The sequence below is a fragment of the Pyxicephalus adspersus genome, chromosome 1 (genome assembly GCF_032062135.1).
Source record: "Pyxicephalus adspersus chromosome 1, UCB_Pads_2.0, whole genome shotgun sequence".
In the NCBI taxonomy this organism is placed as follows: domain Eukaryota; kingdom Metazoa; phylum Chordata; class Amphibia; order Anura; family Pyxicephalidae; genus Pyxicephalus; species Pyxicephalus adspersus.
The window spans coordinates 80,646,519-80,662,254 of NC_092858.1; the positions used below are offsets into that span (position 1 = coordinate 80,646,519).

Genomic DNA, 15,736 nt, shown 5'->3' on the forward strand with positions numbered 1-15,736 from the left:
GGGGGGGAGTGGCTGGTAAGCAGGGGGAGGTTTGGTAGGTGGCAGTTATGACAATGGTGTTTATAAGGGATGGGCTAGAAGGTCCGAGCTACCCTGGTCATGTCAGCCTGTCAACCCGAATGTTATATTGATTGTAAATGTATATTGTATTGCAATAATATATACTACACTGTTGGTTATTTGTGTTTTAGATTTCCACATTCCCTTCTAAGCAGGATATTTTTTGTTGCATTGTTTGTTTCCTTAAAGCAGGAAACTTATCATTGCCATAAGTGTCACATTATATTAACACATGCTCTTTTTCCACAGTCTAAATTTACTGTGATGTAAAGATTGTTGACAGCTAAGTCTGGTGCTACCTTCATGTTTCAAAACTGATCAAGTGTATACATAATAGAAGAATGATCAGACAGCATGAAGACTGGAAATACGGCTTTATGCTGCTTAGCAGGTTCTGGAAATATATAATAACTTGGGTTTCATTACTGATACTATAACATTATGGTGTAACTGTAGATAATTCATTTGTTTGTTCATTTCTTTTATGAATATGTGGATTAGTTTGTTATTTTATAGTTAGTAATTGTTTTGCCATGAATTAATATATGTGTGTAACATATATGGTTGTAATGTTTCTGCATTGTGGCCAGTCAGAAATCTTGATTGATAACATTTTAGACTCCATAATAACTGTTGGAAGTCGACTGGTTGTTGTAAATAGAAATATTGTTTTCTTGTAGAAAACTAAGCCTCATGGCACAGAACACTAAATGTTTTTTTAAATTGTTGAACCAATACCTTCTCCTTGCATATCTGGACATATTTCGTCATCTAGGACGTATATCTAGGAAACTGTATCTCATATTCTCCTGAGGAAGCCTAAGCAGGCGAAACGCATCAGAATCCAAGATAAATACCCTTCCTAAAAACGTACTAAACATTTAACACCTCTATATGGGGTTATGGACTAAAATTACTTGTTAGGATTACTGTGTAGAGCAATTCAGTCTCAACAGAACCCCTCCATGGGGTAGAGACTGCTACAATTCTTTTGTTTTCTTCACGTAATTCACTATCTTTTGTAAACAATTTCTGAGTGTTACGTTTAAATACATGTTTATTTAATTTTATTTTTTATTTTTTTAATTTTAATTTTATGTAATTTAATCATAGTTAATCCCAATGAATATAGGTTCAAAATGCTGTGGAGGGGCAATGAAATGAACCAGTTTTTCAATCAGACATAGTTACAATGCATCAGGACATCCACTTCTTTATATTAGTCATTAGGTCATTAGGATTTTCTTTCCTCTAACAGTGTTTCTTAACCAGGGTTCCTCCAGAGGCTGTTAGGGGTTCCGTGAGCAATAATCAGTTTTTGCTTCTCAGGCCAGTTTATCATTTGGCTATTTAGAAGGGTGACATTCTTCCCACTGACCATCACACAATGTACTGTGAGCCATGGATATTGTTATTATTGTCAGGGGTTCCCTGAAGACCTGAAAGTTATTAGAAGGGTTCCCCTATGTTAAAAGGTTGAGAAACTATGTCCTAAAGAAATCCACTGTATGTATCCACAGAATGGGAAACGTACCATATACAATTTCAGATGAGGGTTGCAGGGGAAAACAATTGCAAACACAGTGCTGAGGTTTGGCAGAATGGGAAACGTACCTGTAGAATTAGAGATAAATGAACATTAGTTGCAGGCAGATGAAGATGGTGAATTCATTCAGCAGTGGTGTTAGTAGAGAAGGATGATGATGATGATGATGGTGATGGTGATGGAATTCCCTGGATTAATTCCCATGCACTTATAATTTGGGCACTTGAGATTTGGGCACGTGACCAGGGTCCCAATGTGACCTTGCCTGTTGTTTAAATAGAAGTGCTTTGGGTTCTGATTAAGGATGGACACTGTAGGTTCTTTGCTGTTTATGGTAAACAGAGATATAAAGTTTGTCCCTCTACCCTATAGTTACAGCAGCTTTAAAGAAAAAAAGTAAGTTACGAAGCAACAATTTTATTCACAAATACTGGAATTGTTATCTTGTATCTGTATATTGTATCTTGTATATTCTTTATTATAATTTTTTTTAATGTTTCTAGACACATTTCTTATGAAGATGATATATGGTATAATACAAGATGCAATTTTGGAATTACATTCTGATTAAACAATGATGTATTATGTTTTTTATACTGTTGACAAGTGGCTGGTGAAGAATGACCAGATGTATGCTGTATAAGCTTTACTTACAGAAATAAAACAATTTTTATAAACTTGTAGATAATTCATAAACACATTATAGGATAATTAATGCAGTCTGAAAAGGCACAAAGCTCTTGGGTCTGTGTGACCTTTACAAGAGAGTCTCTCAACTAAATTAATTTATTTACCATAATTCAAGTTAAGGTGAAAGGCCACCATAAACTGTTTGGATGGTGGCACATTGTAGTATACTACTGCTCATTTATCTGTAGGGCTCCGATGGTAGGAGCAGCCAGTTATGAACCCTTTCCTTAACTGTAGTTCTTTGTACAATGTCTGGCTTTACAGTTTCAATAAATTAAATGAATAGTATCAATGATGTCTGTTGGTGTTTGTAGTTCTGAGCATTTTATGTAATAATTTTTACAGAGCTATTTCTATATTTTGGCATAAACACTAAAATGTCAGATCTCAAATAAATGATTTTTTACTGCCAACATCCCAAGGAAATCTAGAACATACAAAAACAAATATATTGGCGGGACTTTTGAGGCAGTACATAAACACTATAAGTATATTCAAACAAGAAAATCCTAAATTTTTATTAAAGTACAAGATATATATAAAAAAAGGATCTTTAATAATGTACAAACATATACATGAAAAGGTCTAGATTCACATCTCCCAGGACAGTTTGGTGAGTGTGTAAAAATGGCCCTAGTTTAAAATGCTCAGTGTATTTAATCAATACAGTGAATATCCAAGCTTATTGGGATACTGAAATGAACTCTGATAATCCAACGCGTTTTGCAGCAGTAATCTGCTTCATCAGGAATTATACATGTACAGATCATCAGAAAAAATTTGAACGCACTAAAATACAATACAGATGGGCACATAATTAATTAGTTCATATAGATATAACTCGTGTATAATTTTTAACAAACATTTATTAAAACAGTAACAGAAATTCTCTACATACATAAACAAATTCACAGTACATACCATAAAATGTATCAATATTCAAGTGTGACTGAAATAGGCTGCTATTCCTCATTATAGCACCACCATCAGCCATTTTGCTACAGATGTGAGTTCCATAATACTTAGCATCTGCTCGGAAACTACCATCTATATTGACCTACAGCACCAATGTCTCTCTGAAATCCTTTCTCAAGCAATCATCTTATCCACTCCAAGGCTGTCTCATATTTGACCAACATCACCAACTTTTTTTCATTTGATTTTCCACTGCAGCAATTTTCTTGGGACACAATATATTGCTTTTCTACATTCTATGACATTCATAAACTCAGAGAGCATTTTGCTTTGTCTAGTCCAGTTGGTTCAAAAAGTTACCTCCCCTTCCTAGTATGGAAGCTAGGGGATGCACCACTTAACCATATGTTTTATTACTGTATGATTTGTGTGTTGTATGCTATGAATACAACAATATACCCTACTGAATATATTGAATACAACTAATATTTTGCCTATAAACCCCTGCCTTTCTCTCTTTTTCTCTTATACCTACTAGAAATATAGAGGGGCAATTCATCCGAGCAATAAGTGAAGTAAAATCCTCAAACAGGAGCACCTTGTTGCCATCTTTCTGTTGTGTTCTTAAGATAGGATGTGAGGTGAAATCTTTTTAATGAAAAGAAGAGAGAGAGGGAAAGCAGGCTTTTTTTTGAAGGAACAAAAGAAATGATAGTATAAAAAAACAATTTTTATTAGTATACAAAACTCTAAAAAAAGTAGTTTATAAGATAAAATAACATTGTGCGTTTATAAACTACTATTTTTTTTAGAATGTTGTATACTAATAAAAATTGTAATTGATTTTATATACTATCATTCTTTTTTTGTGCCTTCATAAAAAGCCTGCTTTCCCTCTCTCTCTCCTTTTCATTGAGTTTAGTCTCAATTCTTTGGACGTAAAAGGCTTTGGCATTTAACCAATTTATTGGGAAAATATAATTGTATTACCAAAAAATGTATGGTTAGCCACACTTAATGTTTGAGTGTTCTGAAATCTTTTTAACCCAGGCCCCTTAAGAACAGTATACCATATTCACAATATTTCAGGACAAAAAGAAATTGCTCAAGGGAAGATGATTTTGAGAAGGCAGCTAGGGAATAACTAGAAAGATTGCTGGATAGGGGCTACAGCAAAACTATACTTAAAAAGGCATATCAGAACGCAAAGGGACAAAGATTCGTTCATCTGGTATTTAAAGAGAAACAAGTCACTAAAAAACAAGATGAGGTAAGGATTATAACAAAGTATTCTTCACACCATCAAGATATAGTGAAAAGTATTGACTAAAAAGTATTGGCCATTCCTAAGATCTGATCCACAGATAAGCAATAATGTAGGTAGGTACCCAAATTTCATGCATAAAAAAATCACAGACAATAAGGGATAGACTAGTTCATAGTCACTTTAATAATGCAGTGCAAATGAGAAATTTAGATGTAGAAATTGGCACATTTGCCTGCGAAAAATGTGGGCAATGCAGATGGATCTATTCTCATCAAGAAGATACTACTACTGCTACTCTGTTCCTAAGGAAGGGGACTCCGTGAAACGTTTTGAACTTTTAATGCCTATCAACATAAAACAGACCAACTTTATGAATGTAACCATCATTTTGATGGTTTTATGTAATTTTAATTCAGTATTGAATAAATTATAGTTTATTATTTTATTTATTAATAGTGTACACTGTGCTTGATTGAATGTCTTCAAAGTCCCCAAATCATCTAGTTGCATTTGTACTTATCATATTCAACCAGAAAAGAATCCCCTTGGCTGATATAAGATTTAAAACTCTGTCAAAAAATTCCAAAAAATTACGGCAGATACAGAGACAAGCCACACTTTCTAAAATTTAGTATTAGGTGTGTAAATATGCCAGCTGTAATCACACAATCAAAACTGGTGTTGTAACAGAGGAAACCAGAAAAAAATCTTTGGGTCGTCCTCTATCCCTAATATAAAGATATAGTCAATTTATGTTGACTAAATCTTTATATTAGGGATAAAGCAGTGGATGCTTAAAATGTAGCCCCCAAACTTTGTGCAGACTTCTGGGCACCAGGAAATGAGAATGTCAGGGGTTGTTTTTTAATCACCCTTAAGCTATGGTAAGAATATTGTATTGTGAGTGCCTTTGAGGGACAGTTAGTGACATGACAAGGGAATATGAAAAATGCAGTATTAGGTTTGCACTATATAAATTACACAATATTACCACAATTTTTTAGCCTGTGCAGCAGCTATATGTGATGTTTTTTTCCCAGATTTTTTCTTTTGCTGTAGGGGGAGGGTGAATCATGAATGTCCGTTTTTAGAGAATTTATCTCTGTTTGCTTGAGCAACTATATATTGGGGCATAACATTTTAAGCATGTAAAATGTTAAAACATTACAATTTACTTTTCTACAACAGATATATTGATGGAAGTTTAGTCACTGCTGAAAAATGTTCTCATTTTAGGAGATACAGCATTTCTCTGGAAATCTTGTGCTTTATGTTTCCTTTTCATTTTTCACTCGCATAAGTGCTCATAATGGCAGCTGTTGGATAAGGCCCAGAAGCTTAAAAAATTAAAGAAACCACTACAAGCAGTTAGAAGGAAGTCAAGGATGTGATCATAGGATGTTTGCATTTTAAATGTGGTAGGTGAGTGGAAAATTGCAAACAGGCCATGCCTGGAAGCGTGCGTGGCAGGAGTGTGCTTGTGCTGCATGGGTGGTTCCTTGCTCTGGCAAAGCCATATGATATTCTTCTGCTGTACAGACACCAGCACCAGGCACAATACATAGGTATAATACATACAAACCTATTCAATAGAACTACTTGTACTTTAAAAGGCAGCAGCGAATGGCAACAATTATAAATTCTTCTTGCATGTATCAATATCAGCATATATGATATTTATATGTAACCAGAAGACACAATTAAAAAATATACAAATACCTAAAACAATGTGAATGATCACAGTGCATTCTGTTTTCATCTATTTAAACACACCATCACATTGCATTAGAGCAGTGGTCGCCAACCTTTTTGGTTCGGCGGAGCACTAAAATCACTGGCTCCTGACCGCGCATGCGCGGGGACCCGGGTGTCAATGAAAGTGGGAGAAACCTCCCCTGTAGTAACGTCATCGTTACGTAACCCTAAGATCTAAGCCTGCAATGGGAGAGTGGGCAGATTGTTTCCAGGGAAACAGCCTGCCCACTTTCCTAAGCCTGGGACTTGTACGCGGACTTGTTCCATGGCTGTGACCGGTGTGTCCCCCCAGCGGGGTCCTTTTCTGGTTGGCAACCGGTGCATTAGAGAGTAAAACTTTTGGTAAGCGTTTATATGATGTAATTGTCATGTATTTTAGCATCTTTACTTTACGTAAATAAAAAATAAAATAGAATGCTGAATACAGTTACCCATGGCATGACGTATCCCAACTACATCAATCCACTAGTAAGATGTGTAAAAGGTCATTTGGGTTGATTGATTTGGGTTACTACAATTTGCCCTATCGAATAAGCCTTAAATTGTCCTAACAAATCTGTATCAACAGCTTAGAATTCATTGTTTACAGACACTACTCTATGTTTCACTAGGCTATGTTTTTTATCATCAGTCCTACCGAAGGTACTGAATCTCCTAAATATGCTCCCCAGGTGTAGTATGAGAACATTAAACAACAACACAAAGGTGATTGTATATTCTGAATTGCACCCCACGGCACCTTTTAAATGAATTTGCACATTGGCTTACTATGCACTACTAAAATGACTGCATTCCCCTTTTTTTGCGGAAATTTGTGGATTCATTTGCCTGGGCAGTCCTAAGGTGCCACCTCCACCATCAGCTCCATGGCGGACTTCTGGGAAGATGACATTTTGTTTTAGATTTGGCCTTTAGAAGGCCACTAATGATGTAACTCTTGTGCACATGCAGGAGTTACGTTATCTTTGGTAGCTGGTTCTGAACTGATGATACATGGCTCTACAGTATACAACGCATGTGCAGTATAGTGTCTACACAAAAAGTCACCATAATAGGGCCTGCTTGCCCAACACAAAAGGTGACTTAAACATGAGGGCCAAGGGAAGTAATTGTAGATAAAAAAAATAAGATTTAGTAGTGTTCAGATCATTTTTTTCTTCCTGGACGGTGTTCCGGTGTTCAGCATTAATGTGGTTTGAATCATTAACTAATACACTGTAATGGGAATAAATTTGGGAAGATAGAATCTATGTTTTTAGTTGCAATGTTTTCAAAACTGAAATGAATGTCTGATAATGGACTAGTAGGGCAATATAATGTGGATTGCATTTATTCCCACTTACCCTTGCTGAAAATGATATTACAACATCAGTAATTGCAGTCTTGTAAATGAAGACATCTGATACAGATATTTAAAACAATTTTTACAGAGGCATTGCTCTAATGCACTCAGTAGCTAGACAATTCCCAGAATGTGCTAGCCATTACCATAATTGATGCACAAGGGCAGCATAGAGACAGTAATTAGATGTGTGTGGGAAGCTAGTTTGTTGTCAGGGAATAATAAGTATTTCAAACTAATTTTAAAGAGAACGCTTGTGCAATTAAAATCAATTGGCTTTATAAAATATATTTTTCTCGCTAATCATAAACCATATTATTCAGAATATCGTGTGCATATTCATAACTTACTTTTCAGTTTAGTAAACCATTTGAAAGCTTTTTTTTTATATGAGCTAAAATCATGTTGGTGCCATGACATGCATGGACTGTTAGTCATATGGTCTCACACTGGCCTCATTGAATTATTATTTCAGTGCTCTGTTAACAGATATGCTCTGCATCCACTTTCAGGAGGGAGTCATTTACGGTTTATATAAAAATATATTTTTACTTTACAACACTCAGGCAGTTTTCATTAGTTCTCAAACTACTGCTGCTAGTAGGAACCTAAGATGTCTTCCTATACAGAAAATTCAATGACTGAAAGCAGCCAATGTCATCCCAGTTAAGCTGGGTACTCCCATGCAATAATTGCTATTGGAGATTATCGGACAAGAATCATCTGACGTGTGTTCATAGCCATAGTCATGGTGGCTGGACATGCATTCAACAGGATTGCAGGCCTGATCTAATAAGGATCTGCAAATCTAGAAAGATTACACTTTAATCAGTGAAGATGGGCGATCCAGCTGGGCAATTGCTATTTATTGGCAAATGTTTTCAATTCTGGACCAGATCCATTCCAGGTTTGCTGGATCACCCACCTTTACTGATAAAAGTTTATCATCTCCAGCCTAATCGAGCTTTAATAAATCAGGGCCCTTAGAACCTTATTAAGAAAATGACATGTGCACCCTTCCTCTGTCCTAATTTTTTATATCCTGATAGTATGTAGGGAAAAACTACAAAAGTAAAAGCTTATGTAGGATGCAAAAAAGACAAATCTCCATAAGGTGTAGACACGGAAATAGTTAAATTTGCTACTATAGTGTTCAAAGTGGTGTTATTACATTCACTTTTCAAGTCAGAAAATATTGTGAAGTCTAATTATAGATCATTTTCATGGATTGATATTCAAGGGTAATAGTTATTTTTGCAGTTATGATATTGCTACGGATGAATGAGTCCCAAAACATCTATTAAGGACAACAGAGTTATTCTGTTCTCTCAAGTAGAACTGCCAAGACTCTCCTGCATAATATTCTAAATTATTTTAAACGGTATACACATTTTTTAATGACTCTGACAACATGAAACATCTGTTTCCAGATAGTATTCGGTTATTAATTGCTCATTAGGATTATTTTCACCTATCCACCAGGAATTACAAGCAAAGACTTTCTTTTACCAGATTGCTAAACAATGCAACAGAAGATAATTTTAAAAATAAAGATTTAAGTGAGCAGTATCTCCCTACCTCATTAATCACTGATGTTTACGTTGTACTGTACTTGTACTTGCTAATTAATTGTTCTGTACTTTGACTCGATTGTATTGGTTTTGTGACTAATGAAAAGTATCATTTCTGTAATCATTTTACATTCATTGCTCTTGGTTTCTGCTTCTGTTGGGAGTTATTTGGGCAAACAAAAACAAAAAAATTACATTCTCTTTATTAGAGTATCTTCTCAGTGGAAATGAGAGGAAACAATTGAAGTTATTGAGATTAGAATTAGATTTAACAAGAACACTGGTGATGTACAAAACCAATAAAACAGAGATACCACAGGACAATATACAATGATAGGGTAGGATGGAAATTACTGTAACCTCAGTTACTGCCTTTCTGGCTTTGAGGACAGTCTTGTGATTTACAAAAGATAGCTATTTTTTGGTTCAGTCATACAACTTTTTGTACCACTTGCTTTCCTAACTTGAAAGAGGGGGTGATGGTTTATCATTGTCCAGTGTAGTTCAATCCTCTGACCTATATCACTACAGGACAAAACAGATCAAGATAATAAACCACAGCATGTGATGGGACCAAAAAACCGACTTCACCCCAGAAAGGATCAAATTTTTTTCTGACTTAAGGTAGATAGTCTGGAGCATTGGAGAAGTTATTATACCATGTATTATTCTTTTCAAGGGAATTCCTTTTGCTGAATGTTTGGGGTGTTGACCAAGACCCTTTCACATTTTGACCTTTCAGAACTAAGGGCCAGCTAAGAGCAAGGAAAGAGTATTCATTCTCCCTTCTAGGTGCCTTGGTTTCCTCTAACAGACCAAAACTGTAAGAAAATAGTATCTAGTATCATTACAAAATTGAAGGTAATAGTGTTTGTAAAACAGGATGCCAGGACACTGGATAGGAGGGCCTGGAGCTGGTGAAGGGCAAGAGATCTGGACAGAAGGCACACATGTTGGGGCAGGAAGGTCGAACAGGTAGAAAGCTTATAAGAGTGAAAGGGAAAGTTCATGTTAGGTTTGGTCAAGGAGTCAGAGAAGGATGTGGTTTTAAGGCTATAAGGAAATTTTAAGGTGCAAATCACATGTGTGGTGATGGTGGATCTGGTCATGCCCTCAAGGACCTGCAACCTGATGGTTAAGAGTAGTTGATTATATAGTTAGCATAGGTTATTACTATTTATAGTTATTTTTCATAAAGATTTGCAAGAAATAAATAGATGTAAGGCCATTTCAACCGTACATCTTGACTGGGAGAGTGGGACTGTGAGTTGCTTTGCTGTGCCACAACCAAGGAGATCCTTTGGAAGTTGTGGAAATATTATATTTACTGCATAAAGTGTATGTCGGTGCTGTATAAATCAACCAAATAAAATGATCTTTAAAAAAACATGTAAGACTGATGGGAAGCTTTTTATTGTGTATTTTTGTCTGTGAACATTTCTCAGTTTGAGCGAAGTACTCAAAGCTTTAGCTTTTCCAGAGTTTCTTTGGACACAGAAGGACAAAAAACAGGGAACATAGTGCCATATTAAGGCTTATAAGAGTTAATCTTTTCTCGCTGCGATCCCTGACTGGGCAGCATGTTGTCAGAATAATGTTTAGCCAGGTGTTAATCCATGTCTGGAGGGAAGTGCAGGAATTCATTATTCATCTAACTGGAGGGAGGTCGTTCTCATGGGATGCTGCCAGGTCTGAAGCCAGCCTCCTCCTGGCTTACTGACATGTGCCATTTGTGATGAACACGGCTGAAGTCCATTTGAGGAATTCTCCTGTCAGGCAGCCAAGCTGACAGAGAAACACAGCACGAAGCATTCACACAGCACACTGGAAACAGAGAGCTAGATCACAGCAGGGCTTAGTGGGCAACTGGGCAGAATCTAAAGGCTTTGGCCATTCTCTTGTGTAACTGTTTCACAGAAAAGGATTAGCCTCATCTCCAGCATTGGCCATTTGTTTGGATCTCTATACCGATACTGTACTAACTTTCAAAACCATAGCAGGAACCATGATCAAGTCCAGCTGGTTTTATGTGAAGTTCAAGTATGCTGAAAAGGTAAGCTTGTCTTTTTCTGATTGCTCCCAACCCTTCTGCGTACATACCTAGTGCTTTAAGTTACCTTTCCCGAATCATCAGGTTAAAAACGCATCAGGTTGAAGCTGAAAAAATCCACATGCCATGTTTCTTTGGAGTCTTTGGAAGAACATTTAGTTTTGATTTGGTATATTGAGTTATTGGATGATACATTTATAATTAAGTGCATTCAATGATCAAGATTTGAGAAATCCACTATGCCTATCCCTGACAAGCATGCCAGTCTGGGTCAGATTTTTGTTACAGGTCAGCCACTCATCTTTTCAAGGTATATCCTAATATACGGACCCGGTAATTATTACTTTGGTTCAATATGGGTTGTACTTGAGCTGTCAAATCTAGTTTGCTCATGCTCATTGATATCAATAGGCTTAATAAATATTTACACAAAACCACTTAAACATGTGCTTCTATTCTTTCACGGTTTATAATTATTATATATTATATGTATTTATGAGGATAAATATCACCTTTTTTGGTGTATGCAGTATATAGCTCAGTGACCCAGTTGCTAAATATGATGTCATAAATCGTGATTAAACATTTTTTTTTTTTTAAAAGTATACAAGGAAAATCCTTTTTTGCTCATGGTGATCAATCGTGGTAATGCTTTTATTCTCTTGTACTTTTTTATATATTTTTTTTCCACTCTTACTCATATGCTTCATAAAGTTGATATTAGGAAGCTATTCATTTTTTATATACCCCATATTAACTAAGTCTAATAGGTAGTTAATATTTCTATCCAATTGTCTCTTTTGGCAGAACAGTGCTAAATTAACAAACTTCACCCAGTAGGAAGTTGTCAAATATCCAGTGAATGAGTGTGCAGGTAGAGTGGGAAATACTTTTATAACAATCTAATTTCCCTTAAACATTCAGTATTTGTTGAGGAATGATAAAAACGCTGGTCTTTTGGCATGGAATTAATGTTTTAAATGTATATATCATCTGATTTCTGTATCTACTATATTCCTTTTTTGTTATTCTGCATGTATACCTATGTTAACTAATTGTACATTTGGCTGTATATTTGATATATTACGTGATAATTACCCCCTCCCCCCTTCTTTTCTCTTTTTCTGTATCCCTCCATATGATTATTATGCTAAAATTAATAAAACTGATTACACATAAATGTATATATCATACCACTACTGTCAGTATCATTATTGGTGTAGTGTAGGGGCACTCTAACCTTTTCTGCTTTGGCCACAAATAATAAATATACCTTTCACAATTTGTTCGTATAATTCTATTCAAATCATAGAATACAAAAATGATATTTTAAGTTTACACTTCTAATGTATTTCAATATTGAAAATCAAAATCAATGATGACAGATTTTCTTTCTGCAAAAAAGTTCAAAAGGAGATGTCACATAAATTATTTTTTATCAAACAGAAGTTGTTTGTGCATCTTTGCAGCTATTGCCTACACAAAATCTCTAAAGTCCAGTTGTCTTCCTTTTTCCATAGTAAATCTACAAGTATAATAAATATATTGATTTGTGGGGCCCAGGTTTTTCCTGTTTTTTTTTTTTTAGTAGTGTTCTACCAAATATATTTCTAATGTTGGGACCAAAAAAGTATCATGGGTTCCCAACCAAAAGGCTGCCATCATTTTTATCTTGGTTTATTTTTTTTTTACACCTGGTGGCAACATACTATGTTAAACACGTCTTGAATATCAAGTACTTTTAAGGTAATTTGGCACAGTTTTATTTAGTCATTTACAAAAATCAGGTGGAAAAGGTATCCCACAATATTTTGTAAACCTGAAAGAGTAACTGTACCAAGAAGCTGTTTGACTTTCCAAGCCTTGTTCTGAAATGTGTCACTGTACAGGACACACTGAGCCAAGTGTAGCATAAGCAAAGAGTGTATTGGGGTGGGATAGAAAAGGGAGCATGGTGTAAGTGGAGTTAAGGTGCGTACACACTTCCAATTTTTATCGTTCCAATCGAACGACGAACGATCGATTGGGCAAAAAATCGTTCGTAAAAAAGTAACCAACGACGCCGACGAACGAGGAAAGTCGCTGGAAACGAACGACCGGACCGACGGATCGGATTGGACGACGATCGTTGAACATCGTTCGTGTGTACGGTCGTTCGTTGATCGTCCATGTTCAGAGCATGCGTGATGAACGAACGTCCGTTCACTTTCCTGTGGTGCACATAGTTCCTCTATCGCTCAAACGATCGTATCTATTGTGTGTACAATATCTACGAACGATCGTGTCGTTAACTCTATGTGCAGGATCGGTGCTATACGATCGTTCGTATATATCGTGCATGAACGTTCGTCGTTCGTTTTCCAACGATAATAATTGGAAGTGTGTATGTAGCTTTAGTATGGGTAAATGATATGCAACAGGGGTGGATTGATTAATAGACATTCTTGGTAGAAAGAACAGGAGTCATTCCTGAAGAGACCATGGCAATGGAAATTGCCCCACACAGTGTTTTACTGATGGCACATTGTTTAGTCTGTGTTGTCTTATCTTGTTCTTTCATGGCATTATATGTTGCTGCATCTCAGTTACTGGGCCAAATAGGGACATTGCCAAATAAGTAAGTATAGTAACCATTGGAATTTTGTTTGAAAAGTATAGGGGTACATGTTTTGTTAGGAGTATTATATATATATATATTATATAATAATATTATATATATATATATATATATATATATATAAATATTTACACATGGAGTATATATAGATATATAGTACAAAAATGGAGGGCTTTTTGGACAGGTTCCCTCATGGCTGGCACCTTGCCAGAATAAAAGAACCAATGTCTGTACATGTGACAGCAGGCGGCAGCAAGTGTTACTGGTACCGCTCACTGTAGCCCCTATTCTTTCTCCCTGGGGACTGCCACAGGGAACACTACATATAGCATCCCTCTAAGTGGCAGTGTTTCCTGGTGTGAAGAAGGGGTAACCTATCCGACCCAAATAGGAATTCACCCTTTATGTTACCATGTGGGCTATTCCACACTTATTATTTATAAATGTATCATTTTTATATAAATATACCAGCTGCGAAGATTCTCCCAAAAGACAAAAAAGTATGTTGTCTGTTGTTACTTACAATGTTTGATAATATGTGAAATACAGGTGGTTACAAATCCCCCTTACCACCTTTATTGGATGGACCCTGTCCTTAAAACTAGTAATCATGGTCATCCAATAAATATACATACCTGCATCATGAAACAAAGGTGTTGTTTTTAAAACTTTTGCGTATGTCATATGGCCAGCGATCTGATGACCAGTGAGGAACATTATCATGAAGTAGTGGGAGAGGTGGAAGAAAAACCAGAATGAATTAAGAAGAAACAGTGAGTTTCTTATGCTACAGGTCCTCGTGTACAGCTTTCTCTCTTTACCAGTAGGCCCTTAGGAGAACAATAACCAACCAAGTAGTGGCATAAACAAATCTTACATGATGCAAATATACAGCTATTAGCCTATAGAACAGCCTACTATTTTCCAGAAAACATTCAAAGCAAAATGTACAATTTCAAGGTATTGTTTAGTCTTATTGGAAGGTTTTGATATTCCTAATAAGACAGCAAATAATAATAAACAGTAATAAAATCAGAGATTCACATATCAGATGATAATTACTACATCTTGTTCAAAGTCCCATTAGCACACGGTTAAGTAGTTAGATATATTTGGTGGAACTCTTTCTCCTTATGAAAAAGGGCACGTACACATTACAGCATAATATTTCACTGCATCTACTTAAATGTTTGTTTTAGTAAAACATTCCTGTTTTAAGCTTAACAAAGCGTGTGAGCCCTTGACCAGATCGTGACAGCGATGTGATTGAGTTGAAATCTAATTCCATGTATTTCTCTTATTTCTGATTACAATACAGCATCTGGATATTAATGCAGATTAGCTGCATTGTGAGTGCAAGTAGCTTGAGCAGAATGGGCTATGATGCTGTGAGCAGATTGAAACATTTCAAGCAGAGCCAGCATCAAGCCTTGTGTTTACTAGAAGAAAATGATTGCGGCTGAAATCCTATTTCCTCTTCAAATGGAAGTGTAGCTTTGCATGCAGATTTTCAAAGATTCTTGCTTGGATTGTTAGAGTATTAGATGGCAATTAATTTAAAATGTTCTTGTGAAATTAATTACTGTAGAAAGGGAATGAAGGCAAGTAATTTGTGTGTGACCTCTTTTTTCCTTACCATCATTTTTTATGTAGAGATTGTAGGAAATTAAAATATAATGCTTATCTTGCCTTCAATGGCTGGTATACCCCTTTTTTTTAGCAAAGTATGTTTAACATATTTTAACATCACCAATAAATGTTGTTTCCCAGGAGTAATAATGTGGGATAGGTAATTTTTGAGTACCATAGCAGTGGTACATCTATAGACCCAGTAAATTTTAAAACATAACAAGAACAAGGGTAGAGTGGTTCAACTCAAATGTCTAAAATCTTTTCTATCTCTAATATAAACATATATAAAAC

The 15,736-nt window shown here is 35.7% G+C and overlaps 1 protein-coding gene across 1 annotated transcript in view; it reads left to right on the forward strand.

Annotated features, from left to right (window-relative positions):
- LOC140326857 (autism susceptibility gene 2 protein homolog) overlaps window positions 1-15,736 on the forward strand; it is a 347,808-nt gene that overhangs the window by 43,135 nt on the left and 288,937 nt on the right. The gene's annotated exons all lie outside the window — the stretch shown is intronic.